Source organism: Fukomys damarensis, unplaced genomic scaffold (assembly GCF_012274545.1).
Source record: "Fukomys damarensis isolate Sample0158 unplaced genomic scaffold, DMR_v1.0_HiC HiC_scaffold_19, whole genome shotgun sequence".
NCBI classification, from domain to species: Eukaryota; Metazoa; Chordata; class Mammalia; order Rodentia; family Bathyergidae; genus Fukomys; species Fukomys damarensis.
The window spans coordinates 37748060-37770071 of NW_022900931.1; the positions used below are offsets into that span (position 1 = coordinate 37748060).

The 22012-nt window shown below is 37.5% G+C and overlaps 1 long non-coding RNA gene across 2 annotated transcripts in view; it reads right to left on the bottom strand.

The window, feature by feature from the left end:
• Positions 1 to 22012, bottom strand: part of LOC104849229 — a 76752-nt gene that overhangs the window by 33974 nt on the left and 20766 nt on the right. Inside the window, exons 2-3 of one of the 2 annotated variants that reach the window (XR_004518073.1) lie at positions 8511 to 8658; positions 7562 to 7709 (exon numbers count right to left, since the gene is read on the bottom strand). This is a non-coding gene — a long non-coding RNA (uncharacterized LOC104849229). Of the gene's footprint in view, positions 1 to 7561; positions 7710 to 8510; positions 8659 to 22012 lie in introns of those variants that run through there. The other variant, XR_776697.2, reaches the window with a different exon arrangement.

Below are 22012 nucleotides of genomic sequence, written 5' to 3' on the forward strand. Positions count from 1 at the left end.
GACAGGTCTTGGTTCTCATTTTTTCCCCTTATCCATGCCCTCCCTTTAGCCCTTCCTCCCTTCCCTCTATTTTCTATTTTAATTCCACTGTCTATTTCATCTTTAAACTTACTTTAACTTACATTAAATAACATTAAAATGGAAACAGAAGCTATGTTTGTTACCTTGTTGCTTTCCTTACTATCTTTCTTCCTGTGAGGCCTGCCTCCACTACAGATTAAACTTTGTGCTTTGTCTTTTCCACTATATATTTGGCCCACAAGAAATGACTACCGTGTGGATGAAAGCCTATTGGGTCTTCTGAAATATCCACTTTCATCTGTATTCCCTTTACTGACTTGCTTGGTTTCTTACTAGGTGTTTTACTTTGTGTATGTGTGCGTGTGTGCGTGTGTATCTCCTATAACTCAGATTTCAGAATACTCCATTTTGTAGTAGTTAATGTGTCAACTGAATCACCATACTTGTTCTATTCTTTGCAGTAAGTACATTTCTCATTTGCACTGAGTGGTTTCCTCCTTAGAATGTATTCCTCATGTATTATACAATAGCTATAGCTATATCATACAATATGCCCAAAATAAGTATAAAGATAAGTACAAAGATGATAAATGCCTCTATCTGTTACTGATTAGGTCAGCTGGGGTGGAAAAATCAAAAATACTAATTTTCAGGTGCTGGCACAAAATAAAATTTAATAATATTTTTACTATTTTCTAATGATCTTTTAATATTTATTTGTGATATATTACCATTATATAATAAAGAGAAAATATTAGAAGGAAGACAGATTTCAAACAAAAATTTGTTATGGAATAGAAAATTTAGGATAATAATAGTTTCAGTTCTTCAAAGGAAAAAACATTTGGGAAAAAAAATTAAATAGGACCAGGACCATTCTTATCCCTGGAAACAGCTGTAATTTTAGGAGCATAATATCAGAACCATTTGATCAAAGTAGTGAACTATAGTGATCTGCTTATTTTTCAACAACCAGTCAGACTTGGGGAGGAATAAATTACAAGGGGTAACTAAGATGAATAACATCTGATAAATGAATCTTATCAATTCTAAAATGATTTCAGGAGAAACAATATCTTTGGTTAACACTATTTCTCCATTGTAACATGAAGCCATTACCCTGATCTCAAGGAATTAGTGACTCAGTATCACAAATATCCTAGGTGTAACATGAAACTTCACATTGTCTTAGTGACAAATTCTTAGCTTAGTTAGCATAACCTTGTCATTTTATTAATTCATTTACTTTTTAAATAAAGGGCCAGAGAGTATATATTTTAAGTTTTGAAGGCCAGACAGTTTTGTAGCAAGTTACTCTGCCAGTGTAGCAGAAAATCAGCCATAAACAAACAGGAAAATAAATAAATAAATAAACAAACAAATAAATAAATGGTGTACCAATAAAACTTTATTTACAAAACTAGCTAGTGAGCCACATTTAGTGCATAGGACTAGCTTGCAGGCCAGTGAAAAGTGTTAATCTGCTAGTTCTTTTGACTGTTTCTTCTCCCTCCCCAAGCTCCGCCTTTTGTGTTGTTCCCATTTGTACACCTAGCAACCTCCTGAAGTGCAGTCTGTGGTAGAAAAGAGGACACGCAGTAACAGTCAGAAAACAATGGCATTCATCCTATTTTTATCCTAAGTTATTGGAAAATTTTAAGAACAGATTGTGACAGGATTTCAAGTCATGAGATTTTGGTAAATATTTAAAGTATTTCTTGCTATTCAAAAAGGAATAGTTCTGTGTAAATTATAACTAAAAATCTAGATGAGTTATTCTTTAGCCACAAGCTTACTAAAATATGTATAATCTCGCGGAGTGTTACATAGTTTTAATAAAGCCACAATAAATGTGTCAATTAGGCGATGCAAATATTTATCACTTAAATATTAGCTATACTATATACCATTAAATAATTCTATTATACATAGAACACAGAAAAGGGTCCAAATATTAGGTCACCTAGGACTCTAGGTTGGCCTTTTGCTGTCCACAGCCACTTGTTACTCAGAGTTTCAGGATTTGCATTTTGTTATAGTTGGTGGTCTCTGCCAGCACACAAGACCCGGGCCATCTCTCCACTCACCGACCAACCAGCACCATATTGCTCTACCTGATTTTGTTCCGATTCATCAACAGTACATTTGGTGCTTCTTTTTCTCCTCCATCTCAACCACATGTCATTTATATTACTTATTCCCTGATTCTTATGGGATTTAGGATCTCCCTTGTTTGCCAGAGTATTCTTTTCTCACTTTGCAAACCCCCCCCAAAAAAAATAATAATAATGTGACTCCCGATTACAGTTTAAGCTCCCTTTTAGGGATTGATAAAGGTGGAGAAATGTCTCTTGGATTGAAGAAGAGAGAAGAATTGAGCACACATTATAGAAGTAATTAATTCTTTTGCTGCAGAGTGCACAAAAAGTGAGGTCAAAGAATTACCAAAAAGGAATTTGCTGCTGCAGTGACCCCATTAGATACCTGTTAAGACCTTTTGCTTCCTCTATCACTTCCAACTAAATCTCAGCAAGAAAGAGAAATCTAAAGAGATGGTGGGAAACATTCGATCTGGGCACTTTCGCCTTCGTTGTCACTGTAGCTATTATTCCCTGGCAGCTTAATTGTGCCTAATTAGAATCTAGTTAAATACAGACCCAGCATCAAACCCCTCTGCTGGCTTTTGTTCCCTTGATAGTCACAGTTCGTGTTTATATCTGCACAGGACAGGGGAAGTCTTTGGCCTATCATCACTTTGAAGCTTACTTTTATTTGTTTATTTTTGCTTCCAAATAACTTGTGCGGATTTTGACATGATGCTGAGGACTGTGTGAAGTGCTGTCGGCGCCCACTGCCCAGGAGCTGCTGCACACACTGGGGCAGGATGCTGCCCGTCACCTACACCAGCGGCTCTAATTGCAGGATCGCCAGAGGCGATCCATTTGGGCTATAATTAGGTCACTCCACTCCCATCTCCTGCAAGTGTGTGTAATTATAAATTAATTTAAAATCCCACTGTGAGAAAAGAAATTCGCTGTGATATAAAAGGAGAGACAAAAGCTGAAGGAAGTGTGTCATTTAAAACACTTTTTGGTATAGGAATAAAAGGGCTAAAGGTGTAGGGGAAGTGGGAAGGGTAGGGGAAAGGAAATAAGGGAAAAGAAAAAAAATGAGAAAATGAAAAAATGGAAATAAAGTATTTATAAATAGGGAAGGGAGGAGGGGGTGAAGGGAGGGCAGGGATAAGGGGGATAAATGAGAACCAAGACCTGTCATGTAAAGGTACAAGATCCCAAAGATGAATGTAATTGTACTGTATACCTAAAATGTACCAATAAACTCAATGAGAAAAAAAAAACACTTTTTGATGTTTTCTTCAAAATTGATCCTCTACATTCATTTTTCAATCTACTCCTCATTTTCCTAGCTCTAGAAGCTTTGTCACTGTGCATTCAAATTATAGATCATTGTAAAGTTATATGGAAGCTTAATGTTTTTAAGCTTCTTGCAGAATTTATGTTAGATCAAAAGTATTCTTTAGGGAAATAAAACTCAGAGAGACCAGCCTTTGAGTGGTGGTCAAACCATACCTCCGTATGTGGGGGAGGAGGATTTTCAGTCTTTAGAGGGCCACATTTGGCCTCTTTTAACACTCACCTTTCTGTTTTCACTATACAACATACTATGTGTTAGAGCAGATGAGTGAAACATTAAAAAACAAAACAAGGCAAACTTGGCTGACAGAGCACATACTATGCCCTTGTTCTCTGCATCTGTTTGATTGAGCTGCTGTTCTATTGTCTCGTGTTATCCCAGACCGTGGTTAAGTGCATTAGCCTGCTCATTTTCAGAGAGATGATACAGGTAAAGACATGCACGTCTGACAACAGGATAACCTCAGCTAAGCTTCGGAAGCAGTGTTTTGACTTGCTAGACTTCCCATTTCTGTCAGGGAATCAGCTTCTTTTGTGAACTTGGGAGAAAATGTGCCAGGTGCAAAAAGACAGTGTGCAAAAAACCTAAATTACAGACACAACCTTTTAAATATTCAAGCTTCTAAATAAATATTGAAAACAAAAAAGTGAGAGCAAAGGCTTTACCAGTACAAGGGGAGGATGCCGTCTCTCTAAGAACATTCTGATGAATTCATTATAATGCCTACAGAAATGTGAATTTTTTAGAAGTTAAATTAGTTTATTATTTTACAAAGACCCTTCTCTGCTCCTAACCTTTCAACTGGACAATACCAAGGGTGATCACAGCATACTTCTAAGCTGTCTGTACTCGCCCTCTGGGGTGTCATTATTATTGCTCCTTTTTGCAGATGGGAAAAGTGAGGCCCAAGATATTAAGCAATAGGCTCAAAACTGAGCTGAGCAGTAAACAGAACTCTTAACTAGGGAAACAGCAGTGAAGCAGATCAGTCAGATGCCATACTCCATCGCCTGAGAACCTGACAGGGCAGGAAAGGCCTTGACTAGCATTCCACAGAGCTTTATCCACTACTTTATCACTGGATTTAGGAGTCTCTTCTAATATCTGTTCACAGAAGATGATTCTTTTGTCATTCAAAAGGTATCTCTCTCCATAAAGTGTCTAAAGATATTTCACACCTACAGAAAATCCTGTGGTTAAAAGCCAAAGAATCTACCTCTTGTCAACTAAACTTAGTTCTTAATTTGTATTTATTTGGCAACCAAATGAAAGTAAGAAATGGAATGCTTTTGCAATTTTCACATCATCAATGGCTTTATAGTGTCAGCAGGATATCCTATCAGGAAAATAAGTAGTAAGGAGAATTTTAGTAAACATCCAGGAAAAACCTTCATAAAACACAAAATTTCATAGTCTTAGATTTTATACTTGCAAAAAACCATAACTTTCATGCCTCTTGTTTAAACTTTTAAAAACAACTAGTTCCAATTTATAAATAACGCTAAACCACATATTTTGCAGGAAACAAGCCTAATCTTTTCCTTCAAGCTACTATCAAGCATGGATTGACAAACCTCTACTGTAAGGGACCAGATGGTAACTATTTTAGGCTTCACAGGACATACCCTATAGTACGGTCCCTGTCATACCCATCCTATAGCTGCAGCACAAAATCTACCATAGGCGATACATTAACAAATGCAGTGCACTGTTGTGCTCCAATAAAACTTTATTTGCACAAACAGGTGATAAGCCAGATTGGGTATGCAGAACATCATTTACTGATCCCAAATTTATACCACAGAAAGACTGTGTACATTTCCTAGCTCTCATCTAGAACACAGAAATCTATTAGTAAATGATCTTATTTTTCAATACAATAACAATCTTTACAATCTCTACCGGATATAGTTTGAATGTTAAATGTCCCCCAAAGAGTCCTATGCCAAAGGTTTGGCCTCCATCTGAAAGCGTTGTTGGAACAAGAAGAGGTACAGCCTAGGAGAGGAGGTGGGCCTTGAAGGGGATATGGAGGTCCTACTGTTCTCCTCTTTTTCCTTTGCTTTCTAGCTGCTATAAAGCGAGCAGGTTTGTGTGCTCTCACCATGACGTTCTATTTCACCACAGGAACCCAGCAACCATGGACTAACATCCTGAAACTATGAGCCAAAACAAGCCTTTCCTTCTTTTGATTATCTCAGGCATTTTGTCACAGCAACAAAAAGCTAATACACCAATGTACCACAAGCTAATACATGCTAAGTAATTACCATAGATTATATTTTTCTCTCCCTCTTTATATGTATGTGTGTTTACAGACCCAACCAAAGTTCTAGAAAACCAAAGAATGTTCCCCCACATAGCTGTGAGTTCTGAGTCAATCCTACAGAGGACATTTGAATTCTTAAACGTTTTCATTAAAGTACTCTGTGAACCCACTTAACATCAAATAGTAAGCCCAGAGTCACTATGGCCTTGGGCACAGTGTACAGCACTTCTGTCCCTCTTCTCCTTCAAACTTTGTTTCCTGTACCCATTGTTAATATTCAAGCCAAGCCCTAGGAAAAATCAAACTAAACAGCTAATTTGAGCAAGTATGTTTTACTAAATTATGTCTAGAGAAAGAGTAGAGAGGAATGAAGCAAAAAGTGTCTGGCTCAAGTAAACTTGCTCATTTGCCTCTAATCAGCTTTATATTTGGGTATCCACATTCCACGTCCCCAGTGATTGGTTAACACTGTAATTATTTAAGAAGGAAGGGCTCGGAGATTGAACAAATTTATTTGACGTATTACAGCATTATGTCTAAAATGAATCTTAATGTAAGTAAAATTCTTCCAGACAACTGGAAACATTCACTTATGGTTGTTGAAAACCACAATGAAAAATCCTTTTTAGACTCACTGACTGAACAGCTTCAGAGCCCTTACAGCAAGATGCTTGACTGAAACAGCCACTTCCAAATGTGAATTGTTCCAAGTACATGAATAAATATGAACAAATTAGCTCCAAAAGTGCTTGACTGAACTTGGAATTACAGCTTTTACCCTCATTGCTATCATGCAAAGTGAATGTCATTTTCCTGTGGACAGCTAAGGAAGTGTTAATGCATTTTTAACATAACACAAAATTCATTAAATGAAACTACTACATTTTGTTAAATTACATGATCAATACTCTCTGAGCACTGACACTAATTTTTAAAACAAGTATAGGTATGACAACTCCAAGATGATAGGAATTGTGTCCACATATTATTGGTAATCTCTTATTTGGGACAGTCTTTCTGGGTTTTGGTTTGTTTGTTTGTATGAATGTATGTATGTACATATGTATTTATTTATTTATTTATTGGTACTGGGGGTCAAACTCAGGACTTAGCACTTGTGAAGCAGGCGATGGAACTATTGAGCTACATCCCCAGCCTTAGTCTTTCTGTTTTAAAGCTGAGGTCTGAGCTTCCCTACTCCTTGTCTCTTTGCCCAGCTACATTCAAACAACAGAAAATCCAAAAGGATTGGAACTTCTGCAAATACACAAAACAGACAACAAAAATACCCTCTAAACTGTGTTGTAAGTCAATCAGAAGTCTTCTGTTCTAAAACTCAGAAGTCTTTTGCTTTAAAATTCATTCTTCCTGCCTTAGACCGACTATGCATCTGCCCAGTGAATGAATCCTCCCAACTTTCCTCCAGACTCCTGGTCCACTCACAACAGACTTAGGAGGTCAGAAGAATTCATTCACTGGGCAGTTCAGCAGAGTAAATGTGAGGCAGGAAGGGTGAATTTGGGGCAAAAAGCCCTGACGCAGTCTCCTGCTAGATTTACTACTAAAAATGTCTTCCTTTTTGCACAGCTAGCCAGTGAATCGGTGACTGTGACTCGCTTTTTTCCTTTTCCTTCTATAATCCACACCAGATTCTTCTGGTTCACTCGGAGCTGCCCTTGAAGTACTGTAGCCCTTTTCTGAAGGTCCACTGCCTGGGCTGTCTCAGCGGCCTTGACCTCACAGAGGCCTTTTGCAAAAGAACTCAGGACAAGCTGCAATGACGTAAAAACAGTAAAATGGGACTGTGAACATGAGTAAGCTTTTGTTGTTGTCGTTGTTGTTACTTTATTCCTCTGCCTCTTTCATAAGGAAAGAAATTGATTTTTCCTGGTGATTCTGTTTTTTTTTTTTTTTTCTAGTTCCTGAGCAGTTCATGTCAACAAGGGTATTTCTAAGAGTGATGCTGGACGTATGGTGAGGGCTCCTGGACAGCATTGGATGATTGAAAGAGAGAAAGAAAAAATGTGAAATGCTATTATTTAGATTGGAAAGATTTATAGATAACTATTTTAATTATCTATAAACTCCCTTAAGTAGGTAAGAAAATAATGCAGCCCTGTGTTTACGCCCACTATGTAATGTTCCTAAAGAGTTACTCCTCGTGAAAATAACAATTGTGATAGAAGTTTGCCATGCAGAATGACAGCAAGAGGAAAGTGTCACAGAGCACCCACAGGCAGTGTCCTATAAACTACAGGGAAGCCTGCTGACTAGTTTTTCTCAAAAATATATTTCTGTGATGTGTGGCATGTGTTTTCTCTGTGTTTCTGCTCAACATAAAACTCTGCTTTTAGCCTCATTGTGAACTGAATTAAATGCATGTTCAGACATATGAGCTTTTCAACTGAACTAACAGAGTTTTGAATCCAAGCTATATTTAATTCACTTCCCAGGGCCAAAGTCTATGAGCCAGTAGATATCAGTCCTGAATCCAGGATTAGAAGGAATTGGAAAGGGGATCAAGAAAGTAATTAAAATAAGACTGCAAGAAAGACAAGGAGGAAAACAAGAGGATGTTTTTAAACTGCTGATTATGAAAAATTACATATAGAAAAAAGCTGCACAGACACCCCAAGATGATCACTTCCTAGTAGGAACACCCTCCAATCCTGGGTCTTTCATGTTGCCCTGTGAGAGCTGGTGGGAGCAGTCTCACTACTCTGCCTGGAAATCAAGGCTCCACGCTGCTGCAAAGATGTCATCTTGTTTGCCAATGGTCACTTACGTGGGTTTGATCAGAGCACAGCAGCTACTCCAACTCAGCAGTCAACTTCTTGGATTCAAGTGTATCGATTGTCTAATTGCCACATATGTCTCGTTCAGCTCTTTCTCCTGGGATCCTCCCTTCATACTTCAGAAGGATCTGGACCTCTCTGGAGAGGTAAATAAAAAAAAATGTTCAGGTTAGGAGAGTATAAATTAATACAGGATATGAAATACTAATGACAATGCTACAAGAGGGTCAGCCAAAGTCGCTACAGGTCACTCTCTACTCTAAGCTTCCAGAAACCTACACAGAGCATTTGAGAAACAGTGAGGGAGAAAAAGTTAATGATTTTCACGACATACTCATAAGTGTGACATTATCAAAATATTGCACATAATTTGATAAATACAGATTTGGATGATTAAACATACTCAATCTTGAATAACAGGATATTTTCAGATGCTGTAAAAATTACCTGGATTTGTCAACTCCATGTACAACTTGATAAAATTTGTAAGAGAATAGATGGTATGTGGAAGGAAATAAATAGACACAACTGCTGTACTACTATTTCCATCCAAACAAATTGAGAAATACCGATAGTCAATCAAACTATGCTTTGTTATTAAGAAACCACACATTTCTAGCTCGATGTATGGTATGCAAGTTGGTATTTGGGGAGGGGAGGAAGGAGGATCGTGGAGGGTACTAGCTAAATTCATCCTAAGGCCAGCCAAAGACTCAGGAGAAGGCCAGCTCTTCTGAAGGCTGGAGGAATTCTACCAGGCTAGAACAATCCAAGGTCACTTTAAAGATCACATGTGCCTTGAGAAACATATTCAAGGGTTTGGTGACACTATTGAACGGATGCAAAAGATTTAAATTATTCAGATATTCCTGTTAGAAACTAAGAGGCCCCAGAAATCCTATAAAATACTAGAAACTCCATCAGTTCTTGACTCTGCCAAGAGATGGTGACGATAACAACAGATATTAATCACGGGAGAAAGCAAAAGCTGAAACGTAAGCCTGGCTATACAGCAGAGGTACAGGTTAGTGAAATATAATTCACCCAGACTGCTCCACCAGTAATGAATTTCAACACCAGACCTCCAGCTAAGTGTCATATCTAAGGTCATTTATTAACTCTTACAGGGGAGTTACAAAAGGTCTGGAGTGCTGGGTATAAAGATTAGTGATAGGGCAGTGGTCTGGCAGGCACAAGGCCCTAGGTTCAGCCCGTACTTACTACCACAAAAAAAATTTGTTTAAATCCTGGAAAAATAGATTTGAAGAATCTTGTCCTCTTTTCTATCCAAAAGGAAAATGTTTTGTTCATTCTTTATGCTTGGACCCTTGCTTACCAGTAACTTCTGTTCCTTGTTTTTGTTGGTGCTGGAGATCAAACCCAGGGCCTCACATACACAAGGCAACTGCTCTACTAATGAGCTGTACTCCAGAGCCCTGGCCTGCAGTACAGACTCATCAGCCTAAGACTTGGTCCTGCCAGCCTCAGAAACTAAGTAGTACAGCAAAAAGAGGATGTTTTTCCTTTAGGACCTGTTTTAGCTTCCATCACTGTAACAAACACCTGGGATAAAAACCTTTAGAAAGAAAAACGTTGTTTTGATTCATGGTTTTAGAGGGTCCAGTTGTAGACCCATTGCTTTTAGACCCCTGGTGGAGGTGCCAGATGAGAACGGTGGGGGGATCTGTGGCAGAGCATAACCACTCACTTCATGGCCAAGGGAGCAGGAAGAAAGAACAAGGGGAAGAGGCTGAGATTGCACTGACTGCTATAAGGGCCTGCAGTGACCTCAAGACCTTCCACTGGGCCACACCTCTTAAAAGCCCCAATGCCTCCCAGGAGTGGAAAGTTTTTAAGAGATGGGGGTCTAGCTAGGCTGCCAGATTGGCCCCTAATTGCTGGGCTCAAGCAATCTCCCTGCTTTTATCACCCGAGTAGCTGGGGCTCCAAGTGAGCACCACCTCACCCAGATCCCATATTTTCTTTAATTGTATTTTATTAGTACATGTTTGCAATACATGAAGTTTACATTCATCTTGGGGAGTAGGAGTATGCATATAGCACATCCCGATTCTTTCTTTCCACACCTTGCTCCCTCTCTCCATCTCTAGATCCTCTTCCCTAATTTCCTTATTGTTTTTTATTATTTTTAGTTCATATCGGTGACATGGAATGATTACACTCGTTGTGGGTAGTTGGTACATGTGCATGACATATCTTAAATCTTTCTACACCTGCTTTGCCCAACATTGATCTATTGGTCCCCTTCCCACTTGCAAAACATCTATCTTTCCATTTTCTTCTATCAATTCATTGTGTTTGTTTGTTAGTTTGTTTGGCACCAGAGATTAAACTCAGGTCCTTGCACTTTTGAGGCAGGAGGCAGAACCACTGAGCTAAATCCCTGGTCCCTGTCAATTCTTTATTTTTATCTTTATTTACTCTTTGCTTTACTCAAATGAGAGATACCACACGGTATTTAAGCTTGTGTGTCTGATTTATTACACTGAACACTGTACTTTACAAGTGTATTCGTTTTCCTACAAATGTCTTAAATTTATCCTTCCATATAGCCAAGGAGTATTCCTTTCTATATAGATACCACATTTACTTTATCCATTCCTCTGTTGATGAAAATATAAGTTGCTTCCAGGATTTAGCTATTATGAATCATCCTGCTATAAACAACAGTGTGCATGTATTGCTGTAGCATGATGTTTTCAGCTCTTTTGGGAAGATGCCTAGAAGGGACATACCTGGGTCAAATGGAATTTCTAATTTCAGTTTTTTGAGAAATCTCCATACTGATTTCCATTATGGCTGTACTAACTTACATTCCCACCAACAATGTGGAAGTGTTGTTTTGTCACAGAAGCCACAATAATTAAAAAATTATACTTTTTAATAGGTCTTTCCTTTGTAGATCTAATTCTCTCCACCCAGGCCAGGCTGCCTTGCCCATAGAAGGGTAAGAAGATTCAGGAAACACTGAGCTAGGAAGGTCATGTGTCTTCATCCGGACCTTTTCTTTAATATGTGTATTAAATAATGGATCCTACAGTCAAGGCTGTACGAAAACAATGTTACCTGGAAAGTGTTACTTACTAGACCACCATGAGCCCTTTGCTGCCAAAGTGGTGGGCTCCTAGGTACAGGGCACGACACTGGAGGAGGGGAAGGAGGTGCTGAGTTCTGTAGGAGTGGAGGGGGATTCTTGTTTAGGAGCACAGGGACCACCTAAATGGAAGAGTGAGTAGTGTGCAGTGTGGTTTGAGAAGTTGAAAGAAACCCCAGCCTATTTCACAATTTAGCCTCCATTCAAAGCTGATCCTGCCAGTGGCCTTCCTTCCTCCAGCCCACAGAGCACCTGACTTTACAGCTGCCTTTTCTCCAGGGGAATGGGGAAATATGCCTGCTTCCTTTTCCCAGCAAGAAATTCACAGCTTGGTGTGCAGGCTAATGATTTGACTAGGATTGTTAAGTCCTAACAGTTACTGTGAGTTAACATCACGGAGAAATAGAAACATTTAGCTGCAAGAAATCTATAACCTAGTTTGTGCACTGCCCCTAGGCAATCAGTGCCCACTGACAACTCCAAGTGGTAGCGTCGACCTTTTTCCTACAGAGCTTTGGATAAGGGAATTTAAAAGCTTCTCTTTTCAGTATTTAACTACCTTGTTACAAGAAAAAACATTCTTACACACACCCAAATGCATACAATTTTAACCAATTTCTCTTTGTCTGGCGGTCAAATGAAATGCGGTGAATTGCTTGAGCAAAAGTAAACTCCACAGGCTTATAGTGTGTTCAGAGAACTGGAAAATCCCAGGAGAGCATTTGGTTCATCTTCCCTCTTTTGCAGCTAAGAATTAAAATGCAAAGATGTACAATGACAGGCCTATGATTAACTCATATAGTCACTCATAGATCCCAGGAGATATAATCACATGCCATATAAATAATTCTAGCTCATTAAGGCCTTCCCGGAATTACAAGGTCTGCCCAGTAAAATGGAAACTCAAAAAAACATAAGTAGGTTTGATCAGGAGTCCAAGTTTCTGGACTCTGATCCCAGCTCTCCCACACATTGCTATGACCATGGACAGATTCCTTTATCTGCCCTTCAGTTTCCTCATCTGTAAAGCACTGGCAATATTAGCACTGACATAGAGAACCAGTATGATGAATAAACAACACATAATAATAATAGCTAACATGGTTTGCTGGATCCAGCACTCTTCCAAATTCCCTATCAGTACTAACCTAGTTTTCAGAGCACACTTTGAGGTAAGGACCACTGTTCTTTCACAGATGAAACAAGTAACGAACTTATAAAATCCCCAGGTATGCAGGAAATTATCATCAAACCTTGGTTTTTGGCATCATCAGCAAACATTTTTTTGAGTAGACTGATTTGCCGTTATGGTACTTCCAACCCAGAGCAACTGACCAGCTCAGAAAACAAAACATTTAAAAGATAATCTCATCTATAAAGGGGGAGGGAGGAGGGATGAAGGGAGGGCAGGAACAAGGGGAAAAAATGAGAACAAGACCTGTCATGTAAAGGTACAAGATCCCAATGATGAATGTAACTGTACTGTATGCCTAAAATGTACCAATAAACTCAATGAGGAAAAAGGAAAAAAAAAAACGCTAGTTAAAATGTATCACCAGTATTCTCTAGGGAGAGTAATAATTTTTAAATGCAGAGTAGCATTATGTTTCAAATATAAGGTGTGTCTGCTTTTAAGTCTCAAAATAATTTGCCAGATTTCAATTTAATTACAACTGAGATTCAAGTCAGTGGTTGAGTGTTCTAGAGATACTTTTTGTATGTTTCAGCTGGCAGCAAGTGGAAAGAATCCAAATACCTTCAAAATAAACCATGGAGTAGACAGAAAAATAAACTCAATGAGGAAAAAAAAGATAATCTCATCTATACAAAACAATAACAAAGATGCCCAAAGAAAACTACCAACAGCATTCCAAAGTCAGATTAAAATAACAGTATTATTACCTAGTCTTTGAATTCGTATCGATGAATTATATCCCTTTGATTAGGTATAAGAATAAAGAGAGAAAAAATTTTCCCACTCACAATGAAAAAAAATCACAAGAATTTCAATGTTATTACAGTATTAAAATCCACTAAATACTTAAAACTCATTTTTTTTTTTTTTGAGAAATGCTCTTGGGACTCTTGATAGCTCACTAAGGACCCACACAAGCACACAAGCCCAGCTGGGCTCCACGTAGGGTAGACCAGCTTCTTTCTCCCTCCCACCCTCAGAAAGTCCACTGCAGCTGTGGCCTGCTCACTCTGAAGGGGAGGGGACAAGGCGGAGAGACTTGGTGGGACTTCCCAATACCATCCCTGCTGGCTGTCATCCTGACATATGGGGCTGTAACCCAAAGTGCACAAGGATTAGAGATGTCATTTCCTGGCCATTGTAAGACAGGATATAACAAAAACTGAGAGTCGATACACCATCATTTGTCTGACATGACACTTCCAGAAGGGAAGGTGCCACCGTCAAATCAAACGGTCCCTTCTCAGGAAGGCTTTTCTTTGCCCATTCAAGCTGTCAGCAGGTCTTACTGGAGAATTTCACAAACTGCAAAACCTGCTTCTTGCATGAAAACAACTATACCTCCAGACAAATGGGTCAGTGCTGTCTGAGTGGGTGGGTGTAACTTAGACATGACTGGAATCCCAGAGAAAGAAAGGCAAGAGGACTAGAGGACAAGACCACCCCGCCAGACCCAGATGATACTGGTTTCCAAGGACTTACCCCTACCTCGCATGTAATGGCTTATGCTAGAAAACAGAGACTAAATTTACTTTTTCCAAGACTGATCAATTTCAAATTGTTTGTTCTCACAAAGAATCAAGAATGAAAATGTATTGGATAGTCTACAGAGTACTAAAAGGAGGATTCTTCCAGGACTCAGAAGTTGCATAATAATACATTTCTTACAACGACTGAGCATCTATTCTCCAGGGAAACTGTTGAGTACTTCACATGTGTTGTCTCTTTCAGGCCTTTAAGCAAAAATAAAAATTATCAGGTGTAGAGAACTACAATGTGTTGTTTACCATCACTGAACAAGAAAGCAGCACAGCCAGAACTCAAGTTCTTCTCACAGTGCAGTGCGCACATTCCCCTAGGCCAGGACACGTGCCATGCATAGGTTGAATATGGTGCAACTTTCCAGTATTTTACTGTCCCGATGGAAAAGCAGTGTTTTTCAGTGTTTGCAATTTGAAAATGTCCTGTCAAAGGCACGTCTGAAAAATTCCCACTTCTTAGTTTCAGGCAATATAAAGGCTCTTATGAAGGCTGGGGAAGCAAAAACAGTTGATAGGAAACAGAGGAATTGAAAAGTTAGTGATGAACTTATATAGCTAATACCAAAGTGGAATCTTAGCACTTCTGATTAGAGAGTGGAGGATCATAAAATAAAACTTAAATAAGTCTTCTTAATTTGAATGCCTTTTATTAATTTCAGAAAACAACATCACATCTCACAAGCCAGGTCAACTTCATAACTGATCAATAACATATAAACTATTTAGCTTCACTTCCTACCACAAGAAATCCTTGATAATTTATGAGCGCTGTGATTTTTGCATCATTCTTCGCTTGCTATTTTGAAATTGAAAAAAAAAAACAGTTCAAATATATTTTCAAATGAGATGACACTGGCACACAAAAAGCATATGCTTTGTGTATAGTGTTTGTAATAAAGCCCAGAACAGTCTGAAGTAGCCCAAGTATGTGATATGACCCATGTACCTAAGATCACAATGCCATTCATTACCTCAGGCATGAGGGAAGCTGACATAGCGTGGGATAAGATACTCCTCAGAGCTCACAGAAAACATGGGCTATATCATCGTGAGTGTTAAAAGGAGTACACATCCTGACGTCTCCTGTGACAAAAGGAAAAAATTAAATTACCTAGAATTATAAATCTGAATTGTTCTCAAAGGAAGTTTAAGATAAATCATGAATATTCTGAAGAAAAACAACAGATTCTAGGAAGGGGGCAGACTAGTTTGGATGAACATAAAGAACACAAATCAAACTAAAGATTTGTTAGATGATATTTTCAGAATCACCTTGAAAGATGACACTAGGGAATGGTACCTAAAGTGCTCACCTTCAAATATGAAAAAATAATTCTTTTGGCAAATAAAGATGGCAAAACTAAAGAAAAAATTACTTTCCTCACAGAACATTTTCAAGTAACAAGTTTCCAAATGTCTAAAAACAAAATCACTTGAGAGACTTTAGGCTCTCAGGCAAATTAAGTCATATTGTATTTTGGATTTATTTATTACATTTATAATTATTTCATCTATGGATATATATATATATATGTTAACTGAAAATATTTTTATTTTATAAAAATTTTATTAAGCTATGTACCAGTTAGAGTTATTTTTGTCGCTGAAGAATATATAAACATCTGCAGGGAAAGGGAAAATCCACAAGTAATTAAAACTACATGAGTCACTGCATACAGACTCATGCCAGAGAAAATCCTGTTTTCTAGAAACTACTGCATCACTCAGTAATAGTTCTTTCAAATCGCTATTTTCATATTTTTCAGTTTGTTCACAGAGGTAGTAAAAATGGTGAATGTTCTTAAAGGAAATTGAAAACACTAATTTAAATACATGCTCATTAGAAAATCTGAACTAAAATGAAAATGTACCTACACAGATATCTTCCAGAGGAGTCAGGAGGAGGTTATGAACAGAATTTTCAAACTTAGAAAGTTAATATTTTTTCTTTCTGGTGTAAGGACATTTTTTTAAAAGAATAAAATCTGGACAGATAGCTTTGTTGACCCAGGTTTATCTTGTTTACTAGCTATATCCTAAAAGCTAAATGCCCTAAATCAAAAATAATCTATATATGCTTCAATTGTAAATGTAAGGAAGATAAACCGAATGAAGAAGTTTGACTTTGGAGATTATTGGAAACTCTTCATTTGTTGTATGTTAAAGTGTCTGAGGAAAAAATTCTTTCATGAGTGAAAAGACTGTGCATGAAATATTTCCCAGGCCCAGTGGCGGAGTCAGGTGAACAATCAGAGACCTGTGTGACAGTAACCTGAGAGAGACAGTTGATGATTTCCTCAACAGTGGCTTCAAAACACCAAGAGGCACAAAATTCAAATACCCTCAGAGAGACATAAATTAGTGAGCCTGAGGAGATAGGCAATTGTGCCTGTCTAGATCTGTTTATTTCCTTCTGGAGGTGCTGAAATCTGTCCTCAGGTGACCTGCTAGAGACCCCTGCATTCTGATGTGTCCCTTGCCTGGCAGCATTTTGAGCATCTCTCCTCAGTTTTTATTATGACTGAGCTTAGAGAATATCAGGAAATGTTTGTCACTTGTGTTGTCTATTATGTGAGTCAAGGTTCTCAAAACATGTGACATCAAGATGTGACTGTCTGGGCATTGACCTATTACTCAAAATTAACCTTGAATATTAAGGAATGATTTTGAGAAATTGCAAAAAAATTGCATTGGTCTACACTGTCTTTTTTTTTAAGGCATTTACATGAATTTAATTCAGATCAGCCACTGTTTATTCATGATCCAACAAGAAAGCTTGGTTTGGATGTTACTGTCTTTCTGAAGGTAAATAATTTGAAATGCTATTTCAATGAATGAAATCCTATTCTACTGTTCGAGTGGGCTGTGAAATGGCTGTATTTCAGACTACCGAGTACCTTCTGTGACACGCTCCCTTGTGTGACCTTAGGGATCTCCTTTCTTCCCTTTCTATTTCAGGTTTCTGGAGTGGGTTTGGAGAACAAGGCAGGACTCCACAGGGATACCACGTCTGCAATGGGTGATGCCCAGCCCAGAGTCAGGCTGGACATGGGAATATTCCCAGCGAAATGGGGTCAGAGCAGAGAACTGGGGTGATAAGGAGTAATACGTTCCAGAATGCAAGGGATGTACATAGTCCCCGTGTGTCACTAGTCATGGTCATTTCCAAATAATCACGGCACTCTCAAGATGACGATGCATATCACAACCATTTGTGATTACAAGAGAAAGCCAAGCCTAGAGATGATAAGAGAGGCAGTGGCGTGGAAACTCGGTGGAACTTTAGAACACTTGGTAGAATCACCAAACTTACTCACCCCACATGGTTAATCAGGGTGTGGGTACCTTATTACCAATATGACTAGCAGTTTTAATATTTTCTCATTATGAGAAATAATGCATTTCCTTTAGTAAGACAGGGTACAGCAGCATCTAAAGTATTTACTGCTGAATCTATCATATCTGAGAAGTGATTACTTGTAAATATCTCCTTGTAAATATCTCCCTATTTCTCCAGTTTTATTCATATGGCAGCCTGTGTAAGAGGCCCATATTTTATGTGTAAAAGGCCCTTTTAATTTTATATTATATTTTATATCAATGTAAGAGGCCCAGCATATGAACTCATATAACTCAATGTTTCACTGAATTACAATGAAACCCAAGATAATCTTGAACAAGTTATACTTCCAAGGACTTAGGTTGAAGAAAAAATTGTTATCAAACTTTCCATTTAATATTAATGTAGAAATCCTTACGATATAAACACATATTGCTACTGGTGTTATAAATGAATATATCTATTCCAAACAGAATTTGGTTGTACAGAGATTTTAGCTAAATATTCATAAGCTGTGAATGTAATTTATGTCTAGGGATCTGAATAAGATCACCTAAAGAGAATGGGAGAGAGGAGAGAAGAGCTTCTGAGACAAAGTCCAGATTCACCGCAGAGAAGAACAGCCCAGAAAGAGAGACACAGAAGCAAAGCAACTTGGGAGAAAGGAGAGAGCTGCATTATTGAAGCCGAATGAGACATTGCTTGAAGAAGAAGAAAAGATAAATAAAACTGCTTTCCTATTTAAAAGAAAGACAAGGCTTAATCTGTAGCTTAAGGGGCATGCAGAGCAAATGGCTGAGGAAGTAGGTACTCATGGTGGACTCCAGGACGTCCCTCCCAGGTCCCCCTTCAGGAACAAAGGCTTCATTAGCCTAATTGCTCAGAGGTCTCCCTATACACTGACGATGTGGTGAAGGGGCCCCCAAAGTGATCGGATGAGTGTGGGGTGGGCGCCACTCTCGTGGGTGCACTGCAGAGTGTGAAGTTGGAGGGTGGAGCCTTCTTGGAAGAGGTGGAACACTGTCAGGTCTCAGGATGGTCTCCCTCCTGGCTCCTCCCTTCATCCTCTTTCTGGTCACCACTCTGGGAGCAGCTTTCTTCCTGGTTTTCCACCATGCTGTTTCGGCCTTGATGCCAAGCAGCCATGGACCATGAACGTGAGACAAAGTAAACCTCTCCTTCTTTAACTGTGGGTGTTGGGTGTTGTCTTAGTTACTTTTCTCGTTGCTGAGACAAAATACCCAACACCCAAAGTGAAAGAGAGAAAGGTGCATTTGGCTCACAGTTTGTAGGGGTTTCAGTCCATAATTGGCTGGCTCTAAGGTAGGGTGGCATGGCTGAGGGGCACCGCAGAGCAGAAGACAAGTAGCAGTAGCAATAAACAACAAGCAACCAGTAAGGAACACAGCAGCTCTCTCTGTCCCTCATATTTCATCCACTATCTACCCCTAGGGTGGATCCTAGCACAGGTGAATCATTCCCAGCAGCACGTCCTTGATCTCTGCAGCCACCTCCAAAAACCCCACCTATGAGGCTTTGCGGGGGCAGCATCTAGACACAGCCAGAACACAATAGTATTGTGTCTCAGCAATGAGAAAGTGACTAAAACAAATGATAAGTGTAATAGTTAAAAAAATGGAAACTCAATAGATTATTTAAAAAGCAAAAGTCTGGAAAAGTTTAATAAATGAAAAGATCTGACTGAACAAACTAAAATAAAGAACAAAACTTGTACAATTGGAGAAAGAACAGAATCATTCATGAAAGAAAAAAGTGACGATATTTTCTAGAAAACCACTGAGTTTCTTTGTTGCTGTTCTTGTTTTGGGTTTTTTTTTTTTGGGGGGGGGTACTGGGGATCAAACCCAGCCCAAAACACTGAGTTTCTAAAACAAGAATGATTCTAGGATAAAACATGTATGTAGAAAAAACTCAATGATAAGTGGCAATGAACAGAGGTAAACAAAAATGGTTATGATAATACAGTTTTAAAAGTTTAATTAAAAAGATTGAATTTAAGCTATATTAAAGCATACAAAGCAAAAAGTATCAAAATTAAATTATATTATGGTCTTGAATATTTCAGAAAGAAGCTTGAGATATTGTTTTAAACATAAAGTGCTCTAACTTTATAATTTCTAATATTTTAAGTAATCCCAAAATACAAAAATAGGAGAAGTAGAATGAGGAAAGGTTGCAATTTTAAATAGTAGGAGTAAAGTGAAGCTTAAAAAACTAAGACAAAGACTAGGGATTTAGTTCAGTGGTTCTACCACCTGCCTTGCAAGCGCAAGGACCAGAGTTCGATCCCCGGTACCAAAAAAAAAAAAAAAAAACTAAGACAAATAGAATTGGAAAATAGTTAAGAAAAACCATAAATATTGTAATAATAACAATAAATGTAAACAAGAATTACTATATCTCCATTTAAAATCAACAGTTATATTTTTCCAAGCGAAACTGACCTCTGTCCCACTTGTAAGAAAAGTATTTAAGTTTATAACTCAAAATCTTAACAGGAAGTGTTAAAACTAAAAACTTTTACCAGGTAATTACTACTCATAATTTTGATAAAATCATTGCAAATTATCAGACTTTAAAGCAATAATAATAATAATAAACATTTCAATAGACCAAGGAGATAATCTAATTTGAAATTTAAATTTCAAAATACATATAACAAAAATTATAATACAAAATCTCATCATACTAGAATATTTTAATACAACATTCTTTGTGATTCATGGTTCAATAAAGGTTAGAAAATTTGAACACTACAAACCCGCAGCTTGATATTACAAATGGTTACAGGATGTTATATCTAACAATTGATAAATGAACATTCTTTTCAAAATTTATAAAGATTTAAAGGCATATAATGCTATGTGGTAAACCTCAAGAAAATTTTAAAATTATATCATACAGAATATAGTCTGTGATCCGATATTCCAACAAAATTATTAGAGAAAAAAGTTTTCTAGCCCTTTAAATTAGAGATGTATAAGATATACTTTTTATAACTAATGAACCAACAATGTATATATTTGTACCTGAATAATAATAAAAATATTGAGTAGTAACACTTGTGAGTTCATACTAAAAGAGTAGTTAGTGATGAATTTAAATGGTAAAATTCTGTTAAAATAGAGAAGTTGACATTAACACGTGAAACATTTACATCTTAAGAGTAAGATAAAAGGAATCGATACAACCCCTCCCAAAAAATGCAGAAAAATAAAATAATGAGCTGAGATCTGAAGTTAACAAAACAGAAAAAATTAGTTCTTTGAAAAAATAATGAATTATAATCCTCCAACAAGTGTGATTGAGGAAATAAAGACCTAAGTAAATCATAAGAGCCAAAGAGAGGGAATTTTCAGCTGTGAAGCAGACCCTGAGAATATAAGAGGTTATTAGGAACATCTTTATACAAATAAAGTTTACATCTTAGTTGAAATAGACAAAGCCCTACAAAAACATATATTATCCAAACTGCCTCAAGAAGAACTAGAAAAGCTTCATTTGGTACAATAATTTTGAAAAAATACATCTGTACTTAAAATATCTCTAAAATGAGAGCAATAAGATCAAATTTTTTTCCTTTTTTTTTTTTTTTTTTTTTTTTGTTATTTTTTTTTTTGGTACCCGAGATTGAACTTTTCTTTTTTAATTTACAAGTAAAACTGTACATATTTATTAGATACCATGTGATTGTGTAATGTTCAATTCAGAGTAGATTTATCTATCTTCTGAAATATTTATCATTTCTTTGTGATGAGAACATTCGGAATCCTTTCTTCTAATTTTTATGAGTACACTACATATCATTATTTATATTCACCTACTGTGCAAGAGAACATCAAAACCTGTTTCTCCTCTCTAACTGTAACTAGAACCAATTGACCAACCTTTCCCTGTCACTCTCTCCCCCTTACTCACCACAGCCCCTGGAAACCACCATCCTACTCTCCTATGTTTTTACAGGTGGATTCTATCACATATACATGGGGAAAAATCTTTCAGGGGAAAAGAAATAAAAAATACACAACCTTCTGTAACTGTTTGATGAGTCTAATCTAGTTTTTTTTTTTTTTAAACCAAATCCAGCCAAAAAGTATCAGATTAGAAACAAAAAATTATGGACCCATTTCACTCAAGAACAGGGATGCAAAAATCTAAGCATAATCTAAGCAAACAGCACAAGAGTATGTCATAACTACATTTAATTAATTACAAGAACACAAGAGTTTGACTTAAGATCTGTCTGTTAAATGCACCATTGTAATATATTAAAATAGAAA